The sequence below is a fragment of the Peromyscus eremicus genome, chromosome 10, assembly GCF_949786415.1.
Source record: "Peromyscus eremicus chromosome 10, PerEre_H2_v1, whole genome shotgun sequence".
NCBI lineage: Eukaryota > Metazoa > Chordata > Mammalia > Rodentia > Cricetidae > Peromyscus > Peromyscus eremicus.
In genome coordinates, this window is record NC_081426.1 from 528,597 (window position 1) to 538,811 (window position 10,215).

Genomic DNA, 10,215 nt, shown 5'->3' on the forward strand with positions numbered 1-10,215 from the left:
GTTTACAGCATTTTAACTCTCCTCAGTCTTGAAGTCCAGTCGTTTATTTGACCCTGTAGAATCTTTAACAGATGCAGCTTGTATCTTTTCTTTTCTTTCTCCACCCCTTCCAGGACATGGTCTTAAACTCATGACAATCCTCCTGCCTCACCTCTCTAGTGCAAGGGGTGGAGGATCATAGGCATGTACAGGCATGTAATTGGCCTGCCTAGAAGGACTAAATACACACTGGTGCTCCTCTTTTGACTATCAAACTATAGAAACATTGGGCCCCAAGAAATTAAAGTTAACCAGGAATCCCTTGTTAAGAGGAGCCCTGGGAGCTGCCAGAGGAGGAACTTGTCTCCTGTATACTTACAACTTGTCGAAGGGCTGGCAGGAACTCAGGCTGAGATGGTGATAGGCATGACCAATCTTTGGCCAAACTGGTTAGTTATATTTATCACATTTCATATTTAAACCAACAGCCATATCAGAACCTCAAAGTTGTACTAGTTACAGGCTTTGAGATCACAGCCTGTACCCTACCAAGCCAGATTCATCTACTCCCAATAAATGAATTAAAGAAGCCAAAATAATAGTGAAAAATAGATAGAAAAAAGAAAATATATTCCCTGTGGCTACATTGGGAAGAAAGACAAGGAGTTACAGGTTTTCAATTTGAGACGGCATAAAGTACAAAAAAAGTAGTAAAATATTTGGCATGGAGACATAACTTGGCAATTAGAGTGCTTGTTTCACAATCATGATGACCAGAGTTTGGATCTGAGCACCCATATAACAAGCTGGGCATCCTGTGTGTGCACACCTGTAATCCCAGTTTCAAGGAGTTGTTAGGGTTTGCCAGCTTCCAGTGAGCCCCAGGTTCAGTGAGAGACCCTATCTCAGGGAATCGGGAGACAATGATACAGGAGACTCTCAGTGTTCTCTTTTGGCCTCCACATGCATGCACAGCTGTCCACACCTACACATATATGTGGACATTCACTTAGACACATAATTTTTTTTACATTTATTTATGTAAATATGTGGAGGTCAGAGGACACTTGTGGAAGTCTGTCCTCTCAGGTGCCTTTACCCACTGAGCCATAATAAATAAAGCTTTTAAAAAGAAAAATGTTGAACCACTGTGTTATTAATGCAGTATAACCTGACTCAACTTATTAGTGTCTTGTTTTTGTCATTCTCTCACTCTTTTTTAAAAGACAGTATCTGAGTGGCACTATTAGAAGGTGGCGTATCTTGGGGAGTAGGTGTGGTCTTGGAGGAAGTATGTCACTATGGGGGCAGGCTTTGAGGTCTCTTTTGTGAACTCAGTGTGAACCAGAGACTACTTCCTGTTGCCTGCAAAATATAGGACTTGGCTACTTCTCCAGCACCATGTCTGCCTACACACCGCCATACTCCCAGCCACCATGCTCCCCACCATGATGATAATGGGACTGAACCTCTGAAACTGTAAACCGCCACTTCAATGAAATGTTTTCCTTTATAAGAGTTGCCATGGTCATGGTCTCACTTCACAGCAATAGAAACCCCCAACTAAGTATCTCTTTTACCTCTGGATGGCCATAGGCTAGCCTTAAATTCCTGATCCTCTTGCCTCTACTTGCCCAAAAGTGCTGGGATTTCAGACATGTGCTACCACAAAGGGCCCTCATCCTATTCTTGACTTTAATGGATTGGCTCTGCTAGCTATTGACAAAAATTTAATAAGGCTCAAAGAAGTTCCCTTTTGGTTTCTGATTTGATAAGAATTTTTAGCATAAGTGACTTCATGCTTCTTCTACACTCCTACAGTCATTCTATATTAGTCAAGAAGGTAGGGTGTTTGGGAGCACAGTGACCCACATGTTTAATCCTAGTACTCCAGAGGCAAAAGCAGGAAGATCTCTGTGAGTTTGAGACTAATCTAGTCTATATAGTTTCGGGCCAGCAGGGCTTACAGAGTGAGACCCTGTTTCAAAACAAACAGAAGCAGCAATAATAAAAGAAGATAGGTCTAAAAATGAGACAGACAAAAGTCTCATGCACTTGCCAATTTTATTCAGAACATAAGATAATTTATACCCCAAGGGTTAAGAAGAGTCATCTGGGTATAGAATACAATTGCAAGAACAAGCCACATGTGGGAAAATGTTTTTCCATAGAGGGATCTGAACAACAACGGAAGTAAATTCATTCCTGTCCATTACACATGGGAGGAGCATGAAAATGCATTCCAAAAACAATTCTGTGTTTGTTTGTTTTGTTTGTTTCAGTTTTTCAAGACAAGGTTTCTCTGTGTGACAGCCCTAGCTGTCCTGGAACACACTTTGTAGACCAGGCTGGCAAACTCACAGAGATCTGCCTCTGCCTCCTGAGTGCTGGGACTAAAGGTGTATACTACCACACCTGGCCAATTCTGTGGTTTTAAGAAAATGAGGATACAAGACTCCCATTTCTAGGAGTTTTCTCACAAGCACTCAGTATTCTCACATGACTCCATTCTTGGATTGTTTTCCAACAGTTGGGTATTTTGTGCTTTCTTTTTTGGTAATACTAAGGATTGAGCAAAGAGCCTCATCATGCTAGGCAAAGTGCTCTATCACTGAACTCGATCTCCAGATCTTTATGCTTTCTATACAACAGCCTCACTAAGTTTCCCAGGCTAGACTTTGAACTCACTCTGCAACCCAGGTAGAACTTTTTGTTTTCTTTCCTCTTTCTTTCTTTCTTTCTTTCTTTCTTTCTTTCTTTCTTTCTTTCTTTTTTCTTTCTTCCTTCCTTCCTTCCTTCCTCTCTTTTTTTCTCCCTCCCTCCCTCCCTTTCTTTCTTTCTTCCTTTCTTTCTTTCTTTCTTTCTTTCTTTCTTTCTTTCTTTCTTTCTTTCTTTCTTCCTTCCTCTCTTTCTTTCTCCCTCCCTCCCTCCCTCTCTTTCTTTCTTTCTTTCTTTCTTTCTTTCTTTCTTTCTTTCTTTCTTCCTTCCTCTCTTTCTTTTGCCCTCCCTTTCTTTCTTTCTTTCTTTCTTTCTTTCTTTCTTTCTTTCTTTCTTTCTTTCTTTCTTTCTTCCTTCCTTCCTTCCTCTCTTTCTTTCTCCTGCCCTCCCTTTCTTTCTTTCTTCCTATCTTTGTGTATAAGTCTTGGTGTGTGTGTCATGGTATTCATTCATGTAGAGATCACAAAACAATGTTTGGGGAATCAGTTCTCCTTTTACCTTTACATAGGTTCCAGGGATCGAACTCGGTTTACATATCAGATTTTAACTATGTAAAGATGTGTTACTTTTGTTTATGCTGCATTTAATTATATAAAGATGTGTTGCATTTGTTGCATTTCTTGCTTGCCTAAGGCACCTGATTGATCCAATAAAGAGCTGAATGGCCAATAGCTAGGCAGAAGAAAGGATAGGTGGAGCTAGCAGGCAGAGATAATAAATAGGAGGAGAAATCCAGGCTCAAAAAGAAGGGGAAGAGTGCTTGCTTTGGCAGCACATATACTAAAATTGGAATACAGAGAAGATTAGCATGGCCCCTGTGCAAGGATGACACGCAAATTCATGAGGCGTTCCATATTAGAAAAAAAAAGAAGAAGAAAGAAGCAGAAGATGAAGAAGGAGAAGAAGAAGAAGAAGAAGGAGAAGAAGAAGAAGAAGAAGGAGGAGAAAAAGAAGAAGAAGAAGAAGAAGAAGAAGAAGAAGAAGAAGAAGAAGAAGAAGAAGAAAGGGAAGAACTAGAGAAGAAGGATGAGAGAATGAGGGACATGCTGGGGCAAGAAACCAGGCAGACTCCAGATAGCCAGACATAGAGAAGCAGTAAAAGTAAGACTTACAGAAGTAAGAAAGGTAATAAACCCTGAGACAAAAAGGTAGATAAAGAGAAACAGGTTAATTTAAGTTAAAAAGAGCTAGCCAGAAATGTGCTTAAGCTAGGCCAAGCATTCAAAACTAATAAGTCTTTGTGTCATGATTTGGGAACTGATTGGTGGCCCAAAAGAAAAAGCCTGGTACACTTGCTAATGTGAACATAGCAGCAATAAACATGAGTGTGTAAATATCTTTGTGGTAGGTACTTTAATATATGCCCAGAAGTGATGTAGATGGGCCATATGGTAGTTTTCTAGCTGGATCATTTCTAGTCATCCTTCTTCTCAAGTCATCATTCATAAAACCAGTCTAGGCCAGTTCCTCTGTTCTGCTTAACTAAAGCATCCATTTATTATATTTTAGAATATTTAGCAAATTATAATAATAGCAACAAGATGAGTGTTTGATTTGTGCCTGTCCCACCAGTCAATGAACTCCATAAATCAACAACCATACAGAAATGGATGATATATAGTATGTTTTAAAAGGGCTGGAGATATGGCTCCATGGTTAATGCTCTTGCAAAGACCTAAGTTCAATTCTCAGCACCCACATCCGGCTTCTCAAAACCACTTGTAACTTCAATTCCAAGGGATCTGATGCCCTCTTGTATCCTCTGAGGGCACCTGTACATATATAGTATACTTAAACTCATGCAGGTACACACACACACACACACACACACACACACACACACACACAAGAAATATTGTATGCTAAACTTTCAGGTACTTGGACTTCTAGCATACAAATATATTTACATTTTATTCATAGTCACCAAGCACGTACATGAGGGTTTTTGTTAATAGAAATCAAGGAAAACAACAACGTTCTGTGTTCATGTTGAAATAGTTACAGGAACAGGGACAACAACAACAACAAAAAGAAACTCCATGGTGAGATAATCATTTGGCCAGGCATAGTAGAAACAGTTGGATCTCTGTGAGTTTATGGCTAGCCTAGTTAGTATAAGTAGAGAGTTCCAGGACAGCCATGTCTACAAAAAGAAATCCTGTTTCAGAAAACTAACTAAATAAATAAAATAATAGTCTGGCAAGACTGGGCATAGTGGTGCACACCTTTAATCTCAGCTCTCAGGAGGCAGAGGATCTCTATTACTGTATCAGGCCAGCCTGGTATATATAGCCAGCCAGGATCGCATAGTGGGATCCCATGGGATAGAGGGATGTAATTTAGCAGAAGCCAAAGTATAGAGCTGAGAGAGCCCATAAAATTGTTAATCCCCAGGGAGTGCTGGAGAGATGGCTCTGCTAGTAAGAGGGTCTAAGTTCAATTTCAATTTCTAGCATGCAATTCAAATAGCTCACAACTACCTGTGACTCCAACTTTAGGGAGATCTGACTCCTTTTTCCTTCAGGGTACCAGGCCTGCATATAGCACACTTAAATATATGTAGGTATTCACAGATATACACACAAAATATATATTCTTTTATAGATTTATTTTTAATTGTGTAGTGTGTGTGTGTGTGTGTGTGTGTGTGTGTGTGTGTGTGTATGTCTGTCTGTGTCTGTATGCATGTGTGTGGATATGAATGCAGAGCTCAAGGAGGCCAGAGGAAGGTATCTGATCTCCTGGAATAGAAATTCCAGGAAGTTGTGAGTCTCCTTGTATGGGTGCTGGGACTGAACTTAAGACCTCTGTAAGAGCAAGTTCTCTCAATTACTGAGCTATCTCTCCATTCCTAGAAGTGAGTTATTGAGGACAAATACTGTGTCATTTACTTGATGATCTCAAACTTGGCAGTCAGAAGACAATAGGTTGAGTTAATGAATATATAATTCACTCTGGAAAATTGGGGGTTTGTTATATTTCCTTCTCGTAAGTCTGTAGCTGGACTTTCTTGTTGGACTTTTTTTTAGACTGCCAGCCCTCAATGACACAGAGAGTTATTATTAATTATAAAAGCTTGGCCTTAGATTAGGCTTGGTCTCAACTAGCTCTTATAACTTAAATTAACCTGTTTCTATTAATCTATGTTCTGCTACATGGCTCTTTAATTCTCCTCTTTATGACTCTCTCCATGTCTTCCTGGTGAAATCCCTGTACCTAGATTCATCCCCTGAGTTTCTCTCACTGTCTGGAAGTCCTGCCTGTCCTCTTCCTGCCTATCTATTGGCCATTCAGCTCTTTATTAAACCAATCAGAATAAAATAGTGACACATTTTCACACAGTGTGATCAAATATCCCTCAACATAAGTCTGTAATTTTCAATAGAGATTCTGATTGAAACAAAGAAACAGATTGTAAACAGTAGCATTAAAAGCATCAGATGTGATTTTGAGTCTTTTTGGATATTCAAAGTATTCGTGTAGACAATCCCATCCTTTACCAATGAGCAAAGCCTATTCATTTATAGATAAATGAACTGGGTAGGTGGAAAAAGTGTACCTCCTCTTTGTACATTAGTTATCTCCCCACTTATTCTATTGTTAATTCTACCATTAGAAAAATAATAAATTTCTTTACTATATTTGATGTTGAGTGAAGCTATCACTTACTATGTTACTCACAGCTTATCAAAAGAAAAGAAACTACAAAGAGCTTCAGTATTAAAAAGTGCTTTTGCATTTAAATATTAAATAGGTTTTTATTTATTTATTTATTGGTTTTTTTTTCCCAAGGCAGGGTTTCTCTGTATAACTGTCCTGGCTGTCATGAAACTTGCTCTGTAGACCAGGCTGGCCTCAAACTCACAGAGATTTGCCTGCCTTTGCCTCCCCAATTATGGGATTAGAGATGTACCTGCAGCTGCCCAGCTGAATAGGTTTTTATTTTGTGCTTTTTGAGACAGGGTCTCACATGTTGCCCAGATTGCCTTGAACTCAGAATGTATTAGAGGCTGAACTTGAACTTCTCATTCTACTGTTTTCATCTTGAAAGTGCCTGCATGTCTTTCTTTAAAAAACTTTTCTTTTAAGGTTTATTTATTATGTATACAGCATATATGACTGCAGGCCAGAAGAGGGCACCAGATCTCATTACAGATGGTTGTGAGCCACCATGTGGTTGCTGGGAATTGAACTCGGGATCTCTGGAAGAGCAGTCAGTGCTCTTAACCTCTGAGCCATCTCTCCAGCCCTAAAAAACTCAGATGTCTATAATTACTTACTTTTGCTCCTGTGGTGTCTAATACTTTAGAGTTAAAATTTTATTCCTAAAAGATCTTCCTAGGAGATCCTGAGCTGCCTTTTAATAGGAGTGGCCAAGTTAAATATAAAAATGAATGGTAACCATAGATGAGTTCACACAAAAAGAAAATCTCCAAATGCCAGAGAGTGCTAAGTGTGTGCAGAGACTCTGAATCAACTTTGGGGTAATGTTATTGAAACTTCGGCAGGGTTCTACATGGACAGTCAGACAGTGTATCAGTGTTACAGTGCCTTGGTTGTTTAGGTCTTACGAGGTGGAACACCTATGTGGGTTTTTTCTTTTGGAGACTGATTATCTGAGTAAGTCATTGTGGCTTATGAGAGATCAGAATCCAGATGGTCTGGATCTGCTTATTAAAGTGTGGAATTATTTTGTAATAGTGCCATAACACCTAAGACAAAGTAAGGCTTAACATAATTAACTCTTTCTGACAAGGTAATGGCCTGCTTGGGTGGCACCAGTGACCTTGCCCTAAGTCTAGCCTACTTTGAGGCAGATTAGTCTTATTTTGAGAATAGAACAGTTTAACATAGGCATCTGTACCAGAGGGTATACACAATTTATATTTATAAATTTATTATTGTTTGCAAAGCAACTTATACACTTGATACACATTTTTTCTTTGATCTTCCTATCAAAACTCAGCCCATCTCTCAAGACCTAGTTTACATTACTTCTTCTACAAAAAATAATATCCAAACCCTTTAAAGAAATAGTTCAATATTTCTCCCATTTGTTCATATTCTTCCTTTTTAATCTTTAAAAAAAGATTCAATTATTTTAATTTTATGTGTGTGAGTGTTCGTCTCCATGTCTATATGTGTACCATGTGCATACCTGGTGTCAAAGGGGGGTTAGAAGGCATTGGATCTTCTGGAGCTGGACTTTAAGGCATGTGTGAGCCACTGTGTAAGTACTAAGAACTATACCTAGGTCCTTCACAAGAGAAGCAAGTACTCATAAATACTGAGCCATCTCTCCAGCCCCATATTTTTCCTCCTTTTATTACTAATTTATTTATTTTTAAGTTAATTCATTTTTAAACTAGGTATATAGGTGTTTTGCCTACATGCATATCTACACCACTTGCTTGAGAAGTCCAGAAGTGGGCATCAGGTCCCCTAGAAATGGAGTTAGAGAAGGTTGCAAGCTGCCATTTGGGAACTTGAATTGAACTTGGGTTCTTTAGAAGAGCAGGTAACTTGCTAACTGCTGAGCCATCTCTCTAGCTTCCATCTGTTGCTGAAGTTTTGATGTAAACAAATGCTTTCCCAGTTATACTGTCATCTTGTTTAGAGGAAGATGAACACAGTGTTAGGCATGGTGGCTCTTGCCTGCAATACCAAAATTCTGGAGGCCTAAACAGGAGGACCTCTCAAAATGCATACCCCACTGTGCAGCTATTTTCTACACTGAGACTCCCTGTTCCCAACATTGTTCATCATTGGGCTATTTCGATCTGTTTCTGTGACTGAAGGGGACAAGAGAGACTAGAAAGTGGTACAGATAGACCCCACTACTCTGGAGTGACATGTGTGAGTTCTGTTCATGCTTCACTAGTATGCTAGATAGTTTTATGTCAACCTGACACAAACTAAAGTCATTTGAGAGGAGGGAACCTCCATTAAGAAAATGCCTCCATAAGACCTTTAGTTGTAAAGCATTTTTTTAATTAGTGATCAATGGGAGAGGGCCCAGCCCACTGTGGGTGGTTTCATCCCTGGGCTGGTGGTCCTGGACTCTATAAGAAAGCGGGCTGAGCAAGCCATGAGGAGCAAGCCAATAAACAGCACCCTCTGTGGTCTCTGCATCACTTTTTGACTCCAGGTTCCTGCCCTGCATGAGTTCCTACTTGACTTCCCTCAGTGATGAATTATCACCTGTAAGTGTAAGATAAAATAAACCCTTTCCTTCCCAAGTTGTCTTGGTCATTGTGTTTCATGACAGCAATAGAAACTAACTTTGACAACTAGCAAGAACCAGTCTGTGCCTGTGTTTAATCGATGGGAGGACTGTGGAAGCGTAACAGAAATGTGAAAAGGGATTTGGAGGGGTTAGTTATCTAAGCTGCATAAAAGGATCAAGAAAAAGACAAAAAAGCTCACTGGTAGAGTGCTTGCTTAGCATATACAAAGCTCTGAGTTCAATCCCGACCATGCATAAAACTGGGCCTGGTAGCTTGTAACCACAGCACTTGAGAGGTGAAGGCAGGAGAATTAGAAGTTCAGCAGTATCTTCAGCTACAAAAAGTATGAAGTTATCTTGGCCTATATGAGACTGTCTCAAAAACCTAGGGCTGTTGGGTAGGTATGCTTACACATTCTTAGCATACCCCTGGCTATGGCTTCAACCTCTAGTGTAGGGAAAAGGGGCTGGCTAAAAAACCCACCCTGACCCTGGAGCCCAGAATTAGGGAAGGATGGCTCAGATAAGGCCAGTGAGAGAAATACAGTTTAGCTCAGATCAGAGTCATCTCTGCCCCTGTCCAACTGACTTGTGAAACCAACCAATCAGAGAGCAGGACAGCAGAATCCTGGCCCTAGGGCCCAGGACCAGGGAAAGAAACACAGCCTGTGTTTGAGACCTGAGCCAGAGAAATGAACACTTTATCCCCAAACCCAGAACCCAGGAAATATGCCCTGACTCTGAAACTAGTACCAAAATAATACTCTTGGCCCCTAGAATCAGAGTCAGTGAAAGAAATGTGTCCTGGCCTTAGAGGTAGTATCAAAAAGCAGAGAAAGGCCGGTGAAAGAAACACAGTTTGGCCTGATATCAGGGCCATCTCTGCCCCTTGCCCACAAAACTGACCAATCCCTGGGCAGAAAATAAACTAACCAATCACAGTTGGCTCCGCACCCTAGACATTCTATATAAACTGCCCTGCCCGGTCAGTTATGAGCTGTTCTCTCCACCCTGGTAGAGGAGTCTCTTGGACTCCTCCTTCCCAAATAAACCTCTTTCTCAAAAGAGTTTTGAGTGAAGACCTTCATTCACTGGTACACAAAAGAACCTTGCTGGGACGTCCCATAGTAGACTAAGCAAGGGGGAGCAGAACAGAAGAACCTTGCTAAGATGTCCCATAGTGGACTGAGCAAGAGAGAGCTGGTAATACTAAGCCAGAGATTGTAGCTCTCCAGGAGAGGAGCAGGATTGCTGTGTCCTGTGGGGAGACCATTCCCCATCACACCAGGTAT

General features: G+C 40.4%; 1 non-coding gene across 1 annotated transcript; it reads left to right on the forward strand.

Annotated features, from left to right (window-relative positions):
• The first annotated feature begins 3,453 nt into the window (after positions 1 to 3,453).
• LOC131921355 (U6 spliceosomal RNA) lies at positions 3,454 to 3,557 on the forward strand. The gene has a single exon (XR_009381974.1). It is a non-coding gene; the product is annotated as a U6 spliceosomal RNA (small nuclear RNA).
• Positions 3,558 to 10,215: the final 6,658 nt, after the last annotated feature.